Source organism: Gorilla gorilla, chromosome 6, assembly GCF_029281585.2.
Source record: "Gorilla gorilla gorilla isolate KB3781 chromosome 6, NHGRI_mGorGor1-v2.1_pri, whole genome shotgun sequence".
NCBI lineage: Eukaryota > Metazoa > Chordata > Mammalia > Primates > Hominidae > Gorilla > Gorilla gorilla.
In genome coordinates this window covers 22,950,295-22,963,704 of record NC_073230.2, presented here as the reverse complement: position 1 = coordinate 22,963,704, position 13,410 = coordinate 22,950,295, and the positions used below count along the sequence as shown (strand labels likewise).

At 36.4% G+C, this 13,410-nt stretch overlaps 1 protein-coding gene across 1 annotated transcript in view; it reads left to right on the top strand.

Annotated features, from left to right (window-relative positions):
- AGMO (alkylglycerol monooxygenase) overlaps positions 1 to 13,410 on the top strand; it is a 409,277-nt gene that overhangs the window by 90,325 nt on the left and 305,542 nt on the right. The window lies entirely within an intron of this gene.

Genomic DNA, 13,410 nt, shown 5'->3' with positions numbered 1-13,410 from the left:
GGCATTCTGGTTTTTGGAATTTTCAGCCCTTTTTGCACTGTTTTTCCTCATCTTTATGGATTTGTCTACCTTTGGTCTTCGATGTTGGTGAACTTTGGATGGGGTTTTTGAGTGGTCACCCTTTTTGTTGATGTTGATGCTACTGCTTCTTGTTTGTTAGTTTTCCTTCTAACAGTGAGGCCCCTCTTCTGCAGGTCTGCTGGAGTTTGCTGGAGGTCCACTCCAGACCCTGTTTGCTAGAGTATCACCAGTGGAGGCTGCAGAACAGCAAAGATTGCTGCCTGCTCCTTCCTCTGGAAGCTCTGTCCCAGAGGGCCACCTGCCAGATGCCAGCCAGAGCTCTCCTGTATGAGGTGCCTGTTGACCCCTGCTGGGAGGTGTCTCCCAGTCAGGAGGCATGGGGATCAGGGACCCACTTGAGGGGACAGTCTGTCCCTTAGCAGAGCTCTAGTGCTGTGCTAGGAGGTCTGCTGCTCTCTTCAGAGCCAGCAGGCAAGAACGTTTAAGTCTGCTGAAGCTGCGCCCACAGCTGCCCCTTCCCCCAGGTGCTCTGTCCCAGGGAAATGGGAGTTTTATCTATTTAGTAAGTGCCTTACTAGGGCTGCTTCCTTTCTTTTGGAGATGCCCTGCCCACAGAGGAGGAATCTAGAGAGGCAGTCTGGCTACAGTGGCTTTGCCAAGCTGCGGTGGGCTCCGCCCAGTCCGAAATTCCTGGCGGCTTTTTTACACTGTGAAAACCACCTACTCAAGTCTCAGTAATGGTGATGCCCCTCCCCCAACCAAGCTCAAGTGTCCCAGGTCAACTTCAGACTAGTGTGCTGGCTGGGAGAATTTCAAACCAGTGGATCTTAGCTTGCTGGGCTCCGTGGGGGTGGGATCCTCTGAGCAAGACTACTTGGCTCCCTGGCTTCAGCCCCCTTTCCAGGGAAGTGAACAGTTCTGTCTCACAGGTATTCCAGGCACCACTGGGGCACAAAAAAAAGGAAAATTCCTGCAGCTAGCTCGGTGTCTGACCAAACTGCCGCCCAATTTTGTGCTTGAAACCCAGTTCCCTGATAGTGTAGGCACCCAAGGAAATCTCCTGGTCTGCGGGTTGCGAAGACCATGGGAAAAGCATAGCGTCTGGGCTGGAATGCACCTTTTCTCAAGGCACAGTCCCTCACAGCTTCCCTTGGCTAGGGGAAGGAGTTCCTGACCCCTTGCACTTACCGGGTGAGGCGATGCCCCACCCTGCTTCTGCTTGGCCTCCTTGGGCTGCACCCACTGTCTAACCAGTCCCAGTGAGATGAGCCAGGTACCTCAGTTAGAAATGCAGAAATCACCCACCTTCTGCATTGGTCTCGCTGGGAGCTGCAGACCAGAGCTGTTCCTATTAGACCATCTTGCCCGGGAATCTGGGTGTCTTAATAAAAAAATAAGTATAACACACACACACACACACACACACCCCACACTAGATTAAATTTTTTAATCACAGTATTCTTCTTTTCCATTTTGTTATCTTTTTAATTTAATGAGTGAGATGTGCTAAAGTCTTGCATTATGATTAATTCATTATAAATCCTTCTTGTGATTCCATCAAGTTTGACTTTATATATTTTGGGACTATGATATTAGATGCACAATACACACTTTCAAAATCATTATATTGTCTTGATGAGTTGAAAAATTTAACTATCAAATATAAGCTCTTCATCTTTTAAAAGCGTTGATCTTTCTCAGTGGTGTTCAAGCTGCTTCCTTCCTGCATTCAAATTGTATTTAGTTTGTCAAAAAAAAAAAAGACTCTTGTGTTATGACTTTGGACAGTCAGTGTCTGTTCTTTCATGTGAAGACTCTTTCTCTTTATTCTATACAAGCAAATGTTAATGAAGCCCTTGCCCCTCATCCTCCCATCCTGCTTTCTCCAGAGCCAGAAGGAATTCAGACTGCTTATTTTTATACTCACCGATATCCTGCAGAAAAAGGTAAGGAAGAGTTTATAAAACCTGAAAAAAAAAAGGATGTAACTTTTTCACTTCTCCCAAGGGCTGAGTCTCCTGTGAAATAACTGACAGTTTTTGGATATACAGAAGGAAATGATGAATTGAGCTAAGTGTCCAGATGTGTGCTCAACAGATGTATAAGGTTACAATTTAAAAGACAAGGAATGCAATACCTGCATCTTTACAAAGGAAGTTGTAAATAGTAAACACATCATTCAGGCTTCAGTAATCCGACTTTTTTAAGGTTTTCAGGTAACAGATTTCTTTTTCATCTTTTTAAACCATTTAACAGTGCACTAAAAAAACCTTATATATGTAAAACCAGTTCAGTAAAGGTCATAAACTGAATTAAATCAAATTGAGACTTGGAAAATGATAAAACTTGCTGTATCATTTGTAATATGTAGATGAACATTTGTGATGAATTTATTTTTACCGTAAAATAGAAATGAATCATTTAAAAAATATTTACTCATCTGTAACTGGGGGATTTTGTACATGCTTCCCTCACCATCTTCTCCTTCTCTCTCTCTCTCTTCCTTTTTTAAGTATGAGCAATCTTTATTGTTGTTATTTAAAACATTATGATGTTTGGCCTATTTCCAATAATTTTATTATTTTTAATTGATTAAAATTTGTGTATATTTATTATGTAAAACATTATGTTTTGAAATATGTATACATTGTGGAATGGCTCAGTTGAGCTAATTTACATCATACCTCACATACTTATTATTTTTGTAGTAAAGTAATTTACATCATACCTCACATACTTATTATTTTTGTTATTCACTATAGTCACCATGGTGTACGATCGATCTCTTGAACCTATTCCTACTGTCTAACTGAAATTTTATATCCTTTGTCTAGCATCTTCCCAACTACTCCTACGCACATACCGCATCTACAGTACTAAACATCTTCATCAACAGCTTGAAAATATTCTGAGTTAACTCAGGCTAAAGAAAACTGTTGAAGAAATAACAAAATGACTTCATTGCTTATAAATCCTACAGGACAACATTGTGCTTTTTGAAATATATTTCTTAATTCTCCTAGAAACTATTATGAATAATATCTTAAAATATAAAACAAGAAAAGTTCAGTCTTTCTACATGAGAAGGCTATTGGAGCATGACACAGGAATGTTCTAGTTGGAGACAGATATTGCCTTCATTTAAATATGCATTCATATACAGCAAAATAGTCTTTTATGTTCCACATGGTTACCATGCCTTGCATGCTTTTTAAAAGCCAAAACGTACATCCACGGGAATGACAACAAAGCACATTCTAATTCCAGGGATTTAACGGGCTCTGGGATTTCAAGCTGAACTTCTTTGGCTGAGCTCCAATACACAGCTGAAGAAGTGGGGAGAAAGGAACCGTTTGGGTTCTGTGTTTTCCTAAAGCTCATACAGTTCTGGAGAGAAAGATAATGTCCAAAGTAAAAGTATGATGACTTGCTCAGATAACAGGAAGCTGATTCAAAGTGAATTAGGAAGGAGGTCTTTACTAAAGAGAAAGTTGTCAGTGGAAATTCACTAGAGAGTTTTCCCAGAGTAAAACCTTTTAGTAGTTTCAGAAGCATAAACAGACAGAAGTGATTCCTCACATTGAAAGAATAATTTTAAAAGTCGTAGTGCTTCCTTTTCATCCTCTGTAAATGCACCCAATGGATGAGCTACTTCTCTAGGGTTTAACTTCCTCCCGTGCCTAAACAGACAATTGGTGAGAGAAAGAAGTGAGTAGAGAAAATGCAGAAAGAGGAGGTCAACACTTGATAAACTGTTGCGGCATTGCTGAGCTCACTCACTGCCTCCCATCTCCCACAGCAACCTCTCAATCCTAACATAGATGATGTAGCTTCTCTCCTTCCCTTATTTGTGTTTGAGCACAGAGATGTGGTGGATGAGGGAGTGAGCAAGCTGCCCAAAAGTTGATGAACCCATTTCTGGAGACGTCTCTGCACCTGAACCAGTAATTCTAAAAGACAAGGGGAAGAGATGCTGAATAAAAAGCTTAATTCAATTATTCATGCAAAATATACTACTAGAACTTTTTTCCCTTTCTTGATGACATTAAGTAGTTATGCATATGACGATTCTTTTATTGAAGATGTAAATGCATTTTCACATATTCATATACTCTCTTAAGGCATTTCTTTACTTCCTTTCCAAGTTTTTAGATGCCCTTCATTTTTAGAGCAGTGATTTTATAAAGAAGATTAGAGAAGATATTTAAGTTGTGTACAAATTCCTTAATTTCTCTGAGCCTCAACTTTATTTGTAACATGGGCATAAATACTATATATCTCTCAACATTTGGTGACATTAAATGAAATCATTGTGTGTTCAGTGGCTGGTACTAGATACCATATTCATACTATGGTCATTGTTTTAATTATTATCATTCACATGTATAACAAGTATGTGGTGACGATTCCAGAATCCATAAGAATTAGTGCTAAGTGGTTAAGGTGCTTTGGCTTATTGATACCATAGTCAATCTCAGAAACTTTAACAGAGAAAAGAAAAGCGGGCTAAGCCGAAAAGAGCACAATAAGTAGATTTTATAAGCCAGAAGGTGATGAGTTCAATTTTAGATATGCTAAAATTGAGGTATCAGACCTCCAAATGGAAATGTCAAGGAGGAAGTTGGATCTAAGACTGGTGTTTAGGGAAGAGATTCAGACTGGAGATATAAACTTGTACATCTTTAGCATATTGGTGGTATTAAAAGCTTTGAGAAAGATTGAGATCCAAAGAAATGGGTCTGGAGGAAGAAGACACTCCAGAAGTTTAGCCCTGTTGTTTTCCATTATTTAGCGTTTGGGGGTCATAGGAGGAACCAGCAAATTAGACTAGGGAAGCAGCATAAAAATATCACAGAAGGGTGGTGGCGTGAAGTCCTGAAAGAGAGTGAAGAAAGTGTTTCAAGGTGAAGATAATTGTCTTTTGTGTCAAATACTGAAGAGAGATTCCTCCTTTAGCAATGGTTTCCTCTTAGAGGTCAATTAAAACTCTTGGATGAAAAATAAAAACTGTCTTGCTAGCTTCAGAGAGATGCTAAAATAGTGAGAGATCTCCAAGCCCAATCATGAAAACAATAAGGACAGAAAATTAAGGTAGCTTTCCAAACCACATTTATTGTGTGGCCACTGGCAAGCCTGCAGAAACAGCCATGGAAATAAGTAGTGATCCTGATTGTCTTGGGGGACAAGAGAGTAGGAGTAAAAGCTCAGGGTCTGCCTTGATGGGGACTTGACAAAGGTAAGGGTCAAAAAGTTATAAATCCACCACCTCACCCACACTGCCACCAGAATGTGAAGAAAATATTGTCTTGATTCTGGGGAAATAGAAGAAATAAAGAAAGAAAAAACAGAAATAGCCTCAGAGAGTTTGTAAATCAAACACCAGCCCGAACAGATAATTATAGTCAAAATCCACAATGCCAGGTGTATCCACAACATTTTGTCAGGAATGTAGTTTAAAGTTGTGCTATAGGTATCTGATAAAAACTGAAGTAAAAGCCCCTGGGAAAATAGTAATGTTCATCTATGTCTCAATTATTTTTTCAATAGTAATGACCATCACATATCAAAGAACATCAGGCACACAAACAGACAAGCAATTATGCTTGACAATCAGCAAAAACAAAAGAAAAATGAAACTCAACTGCAGATTTCAATAGTATCAGACACAGATTATGAAACAACTATGTGTTATACCTTTAAGGAAATAAAGGCAATCTCACAAGTAATTAGATTACAAAAACAATTTTAAGTGACATGCAAATTTGCAAAAGAAATAATTTCTGGAGATGAGAATTATTAAAATGGAATTGAGTACTCAGATCTGATAACAGATTATAAAGCAGAAGAGAACATTACTCAATAGTAGATTGAAAGAAACTATACAGAATATAGTAGGAAAAAGGAAAAAGGATAAAAAAGATAGCAAACATAGAGAATAAAGTGCGGTTTCATGTATATTGAATAGTACTTGGAGCCAGTGCTAACATTACTCCAAAGAATTATAGGGAAATAAAAATACATTGAAATATAAAAATTTCTAGAAAATATTGTCTAAGAATACCAATCCATATAGTAAATAGCAAGCTATTTACTAAGTGACAATATGTGAGACACTCCAAATAGTCAATTCAACTAAATATGTAGGCAAACCTCTAGTTAACATACTTATCAACTGAAAAAGGAGTATCAGACTTTAGGCCGGGCATAGTGGTTCACGCCTGTAATCTCAGCACTTTGGGAGGCCGAGGAGGGTGGACTGGTTGAGCTCAGGAGTTCGAGACCAGCCTGGGCAACACGATGAAACCCCGACTCAACAAAAAACAGAAAAATTAGCCAGGCGTGGTGGTATTCGCCTGTGGTCCCGGCTACTTGAAAATCTGAGGCAGGAGGATCACTTGAGCCCCGGGAGGTCGAGGTTTGTGCCGTGTTGGCGCCTCTGCACTCCAGCCCGGGTAACAGAGCGAGATCATGTCTAAATAATAATAATAATAAATTTTAAAAAAGAAATATCAGACATCATCATTAGTGTTGTATGACAGAGATCAGTGCTTGCTATTTTATTTTAGAAGATAACACAAGAGGTTAGTACAATTAAAGAGTTGTAACTGTTGTATCAGTCTCAAATTGCAACATTTGTATGAGTGATACCATTCTGCTACAAAAGAAGTCATAGTTATTAAAATTATTTTGTATGTTCATTTTCTTTTCTCTTTCTTTTTCTTTTTTTTTTTTTGTGTGTGTGTTTTCTCGTGGCTTAAAGAACAGAATGTATTTCTCCCTGATTCTGGAGACAGTAAGTCCCAGACTAAGGTGCCTTGTGGGCTGGTTTCCTTAAGAGGCTTCTCTCCTTGGCCAGCGGATGGTTGCCTTCTCTGTCTGCCTTTATATGGTCTTTGTTCTACACATGTGGATGTCTGTGTCCAAATTTCCTCTTTTTTGTTTTGTAAGTTAATTAAAAATAATTTCAGCTTTATTGAAGTATAATTGACAAATAAAACTATATATTCAACATGTTCCATGTACAATGAAACACGTATACGTTGTGAAATGATTAGCACATCAAGTTAATCAGCGTGTGCATTACCTCACATAGTTACTTCTGGGGGATGGGAATACTTAAGATCTATTCTCTTAGCAAATTTCAAGTATACAGTACAGTACTTTGTCTGTAGTCACCAGGCTGTACATTAGCTCTCCTGAACTTATCCATCTTATAACTCCAAGTTTGTGCCCTTTGCCCATCATCTCCCCATTCCTCTGCCCTCCAACTCCTAATAACCACCATTCTATCCTTTGTTTCTTTCTACAGCAGGTCCCCAAAGAAAGTTGTTTTGTTCAAAGTCATTTTGTTATAATGTTGATGAGAAAAAAAATTGATTCCTGGCCAGGAGCAGTGTCTGTGAGGAGTTTGCATGTTTTTCCCACATCAGTGTGGGTTTTTTACAGGTACTTTGCTTTCCTACTACGTATAAAAGATGTGCTCATTAGGTTCACTGGCATGTCTACATGGTCCTGCATGAGTGCCTGTGGGTGGGCGTGTGAGTGCCCTGTGATGGGATGGCATCTTGTGCAAGGCTGGTTCCTGCCTTGTGCCCTGAGCTGCCAGGATGAGCTCCAACCACCCATGATACTGAACTGGAATAAGTGGGTGAACACGATCTTACTTTTTACTATTAGTCTTTCTTAAATGTATGTATAGTTCACATTTATGTCAATGTTTAACATTAGAAGTGTTGTGTATCTTTTTTTAGAAGTTTGGTGATGTTTTTGTGACCAGAAATAAGCCATAGGAACTTGTTTATATTATCATATAATATAAACAGCATTATATTATCATATAATATAAACAGCATTATATTATCATATAATATAAACAACATTATATTATATGTTATATTTATACATATATACATAAACATATATTATATGTTATATTATATTTATAACATTAACATTATATTATAATATAAACTCTTGTTTATATTAATCAGCCTGTAATAAAATAGGTTTCCTTATGCATAATTTTGCTTGAAGTCTCAGTTTCCAAGAAACTGTCAATAACGTTAAGTAGAGACTTACAGTTTTTGATGTATTTAGATTCCACATGTGAGATGATGCAGTATTTTTCTTTCTGTGGCTTATTTCAAGTAGTGTTAATATCCTCCAGGTTCATCTACGTTGTTGTAAACAGAAAGATCTCCTTTTGTAAGACTGAATAATTTTCTATGTTATATATGTCATATATATCACATATATGATATATATATATAATATATACGATATATATAGATATATGTGACAGCATCTCACAGTATCTTTATTCATTTATCCATAAACAGATGCTTTGGGCCGGGTGCAGTTGCTCATGTCAGTAATCTCAACACTTTGGGAGGTGGAGACGAGAGGATTGTTTGAGCCCAGGAGTTCAAGATTAGCCTGGGCAACATGGCACCATCCTGTCTGTACTAAAAAAAAAAAAAAACTTAGCTAGGCATGGTGGTGCATGCCTATAGTCCCAGCTACTAGGGAGGCAGAAGTGGGAGGATCACTTGAGCCTCGGAGGTGGAGGCTGCAGTGAGACACGTTCACACCATTGTGCTTCAGCCTGAGAGACAGAGCGAGACCCTATCTCAAAAACAAAACAAAAGATGCTTAGGTTGTTTCTATATCTTGTCTCTTTGACATAATGCTACAATTAACATGGTACTGCTGATCTCTTCCCTATACTGGTTTTATTTCCTTTTGGTATGTTAACCAGAAGAAGGGTTGCTGTATCATGTGGTAGTTCTATCTGTAATATTTTGAGAAAATTCCATACTTTTCTATAATGGCTGTACCAATTTACATTCTCACTCACAGTGTACTAGGGTTCCCTTTTCTCCACACACCCCAATACTTGTTATCTACTGCCTTTTAAAAATATATATACTGGCCATCCTAACAAGTGTAAGGTGATAGCTCATTGCATTTTTGATTTTACCTGTTGATTAGTAATGTTGAGCACCTTGTCACATACCTGATGGATATTTGTGTGTCTTCTTTGGAAAATATGTCTATTCAGGTCCTTTGCCCATTTTTTAATCAGGTCATTTGGATTTTTTTACTGATGAGTAGTTTCTCCTATATCTTGGGTCATATACCTTTTATCAGATAGATGATTTGCTTTTAATCTGTAGAATGCCTTTTGATTTTGTTGATTGCAGTGAAGAAGCACTTCAGTTTGATATAGTCTATTTGTTTATTTTTACTATTGTTTCCTGAGCTTTTAGTGTCATATCAAAAAAAAAATTGCCAAGGTCAATGTTAAGGAACTTTCCCCATATGTTTTCTTCTGGTATTTTTACAGTTTCAAGTCTTACATTCAAGTTTTTAAGTCATCTTAAATTGATATTTTTGTGTAGTGTGTAAGATAATTGTCCAATTTCATTTTTTTTTTTGCATGTGGGTCTACAGTTTTCACAACATCATTTATTAAAGAGACTGTTCTTTCCCCATTGTGTATTTTTGGTGTTGTTGAAAATTAGTTAACCATATATGCTTAGGTTTATATCTGAGGTCTGTGTTCTGTTCTGTTGGATTGAGTGTATGGTTTTATACTGGTACCGTAGTGTAACATTTCCTTTTCTCAATGTAGCATCTAATTATTTGCTCTTAATTATATTACTTAGTCTTCCAGAGTCTCCCTTTTTAAATCTAAAAATTAGAAACAACACTACTGGTTCCTTTTACCTGATTGCATAGCTGTGAGCCTGAAAGGCAGTAATTTGTGCCAGAATTTTAAGGGCTGTAGAATTGTAAGGGATAGTTTCCAAATAAGCAAAGTTGGTTTGTCAATTTTTAGCATTTTTGACTAAATTTCTTTTTGTTACTTACCCATGTTCTTAAAATAAACTAAATTATGTAGAAAGCATGACATACATTTAATTACATTCACCTGAATGGAATGTATTATGGTATATTTTTATGTGTTAAATATCCATACATTATTATTTACATGACTTAAACAGAATGTGGCAAAAGATATGGTTAGTTTTTTTTTTCCCCTCTCTAAATGTTAAAAAAACTTTTTTTTTTTCTATATGAAGTTAAACCTAGTACAGGTGAGGGATAAGAAGTGGACTATCTCCCACTGTGCGCAGTGTACAGAGGCTGTCTTGTGCGAGCATTCTTATTGGTGAACTTTCCCTGGCATCTGTATCTCTTATGGACTAGATTGAATTCAATTGGTGTTGTCATATTCTTATCTCTTTATACACTTTTTAGTTCCCTGCATATGTTTATTACCCACTTCCTAACAGAACATGTTATGAATATGAAAGAGGGTTTTTATTGCAGGGAGCAGCTTCCTCAAACAAATTCATTTCAATAGTTCCACTGTTTATAAAAACAAACAACCCACTATAGCCTCCGATTTTCTAAAGAATCAGTTACTTTACAGATGTCAACTTGCATCCATGATTCATCGCAGCTGTGTATAAGTTAGTGTTTTTACTGCTTCCCAGACAATGCAAGGATCACAAAAGAATTCCATTAATTCTTCTAACTTTTGGTCATTTTTTGTTAGATATTTTAATTTTATGTATATTTCAACCTCACAAGTATTACTATTTTAAACAACATTCATTTAGATTTACCTGCTTGCATCTTCTAGGGACTACTGTTTTTTCCTGCATTATTTTTTGCTCATCTGGAATAATTTTCCTCTCTGGAAACCCCCTTTTGGTGCTATTTTAAGTGCAGATATGCGGGTAACAAATTCTTTCAACTTTTCCTTGTTTGAAAATCTCATTTTATTTCCATTTTAAATTTTATTACGGTACATTTTTAACAATGACAAAAGTGAGCACTTAGGAGTCATCACCCATCCCAGCAGTCATCACCTCAGGACCTATCCCACCCCTTTCATATCCACATCCACACCCACAAAATTAGTGTGAAGCAAACCTCAGACATGGTATCAGTGCATTCACTTGATCTGTGAATAGTTTACTGTAATAGCTATCTAATATGCTTTTTTGTTCCTTTTTAAAAATCCTTTTCTTAACATATCCGCTTGACTGATCTGTAAAAATGTTTAAAAAGCATTTCTTAATATCATCAACTAGTTATTCAGTGTTAAAACTTAACCACTGTGTCATAAATGTCTTAAAATTCTTGTGGCTTAGTTGTTAAATAAGGATGCAGTAAAGTTATGATGCTGCAATTTTTACCTTATTTGTTAAACTTATTTTAAACCATAAGTTCCATTTCCATTTCCTTGTAATTTATTTGTTGAAGGCATCGTGTCTCTCTTCCACCTACATCCAGCTATCTAGGTTTTGTTGATCCTTCCCTGTGGTATAGCTAAACATATGCCTCTGTCCTACGGAATTCCTGTGAATTCTTGGTAGGTTCTAGAGGCTGGATAAGATTCAAGTTTGACTTTGTGGACAAGATAAATTGAGCCATAGTGTTGTTTTCTTTCCTCAGGGGGGTCATACTGTTGTGCATTCCTTTTTTTGCAATGTTAGCATTGATATTCATGCTACCCATCCCTATGTTGATAATTTTCCAGTCATTGTGGCTTTCTGAAGCTTGTTCTTTAGTAGATTCCACTGAGAACAATATTTCTTGAGTTTGTATATGCTGATAGCACTTTGTCCTTGACTTTTGTAGCAGTTTGTACTTGGAAGTCAGAATGGCTGCATATAAAATCCTTGGCTCACACTTTCCTTAACTATCATAAATATGTTATTCCTTTCCTTTTTCTTTGTTTCTTTTTTAAAAAACAAAGCACCATTGTCAATAGAATGATGGAAATTTTATTTCCTATCCTTTTTAAATGACCCAGCCAGATCTTTGGTACATGAGACCACAATTCTTTTTTCTTGCTCATTTTAGGAAAAATTAGTTTTCTTTAACTTTGGGAGAAAGGGGTATGTTGGGGTAGCTCTCTAAGTCTCACAGCATTAGAGCTCTTTTTTGTTGTTTTTAGGGACTCTCTGTCTCTCTCTCTCTCTGTGTCTGTGCGTGTATTTACCTCATCTCACACTTTCTGAGATCTGGCTCTATATTTTGTCCCACTTTTATCTGAATCTTCCATTTCCTATGTGCTGTAGCAGTTTCTACATCTACAGTGGTATTGGAGTTAATATGCAGATGAAGAAGACTATTTCAGGTACAACAGAATTGCCAAATAATATTTGAGAAACTTGGCTTTATTTTTGTTCTTGTTACACAAACAAAGATATAGAAGAAAATACTGAATTGAGTTTCAAAACAAAAACAGTCATAAACACACATATAGTATGAGGAATAGTTATCTATCAGGGAGTAATTGTCCTCCAGGAATAATGCCAATGTATGGAATAAATACAAACGAATGTTAGTATCATAAACATATAGAGGGCAAGTGCTGTACTGTTTATGAGCATAGCCTCTGCAACTTGACCCTTGGGGTTTGAATTTCTGCTCTGTCATTTAGAATCTGTGTAACTCGAGCCAGTTTCTTAACTTACCTCTGCCTCAGTTTCCTTGTTTGTAAAAAAAAAAGTAATAGTAATTAGAAAGGTAGATAATGCATATAATTTACATTCAGTTTCTGGCACAGAGTAAATGCTCAATTATGAAAACTTTACTCAGTGTATCTTTGGAGGTTTTGAGCAATATTCAAGTCTCTGAGTTCAAAGTCTGTTTCCAAGTAAATTGAATAATTTGACTCTACTTTTGAATGTTAATAAAAATAAGGGAAATCACTGTTCAAATGTAAATGAATGTTCTTTCTAGGTAGTTTTGAATTTTATGAGATCAAAATTGTATTTTCTGGTTCTTTTCTAAATTTGCTATTGTGGTTGTCTAAACTTTGGCAAATTGCCAATTATGTAGGTGAACTCTTCATTTTAAAGTACTGAATTTTGGATCATGCTGAAACTATTAAACTTTAAAAACTCATCAGAAGACTCATCTGATAGTAATTTTTGTTTTACTTTTTTTCTTAAAAACAGAAATACAGAGTCTATTCGGATTTCTTAGACTCTGTTATTAATAATTTAAACAAGAAAAATATTTTTCAAAAATTATGAAGAAATAGAAATTATCCAAAATATTTTAAAATTATGTCTGCATGGGAATTTAACATTAGTTTGTTTTTTTCAGAAGTAGTCACACTGGTTATGTTCATGTTATGTTCTCTTTGTCCCCAAGAGCAAAAACTCAAGACTTTTCACAACTGTGTAACAAAAAGTAGATGCCAATGCTTATTTTTGTTTATTTTAATAATAGGAAACGAATTGAAGGGAGAGTGACATAGACTTTGTGTTCATTAGAATGATATAGGAATAACATCTGCCTGCTTGGTTGAGTGGCAAGGAGTAGTTTTAGTTGTATGCCTGAGTACGCACAGATTTCTCT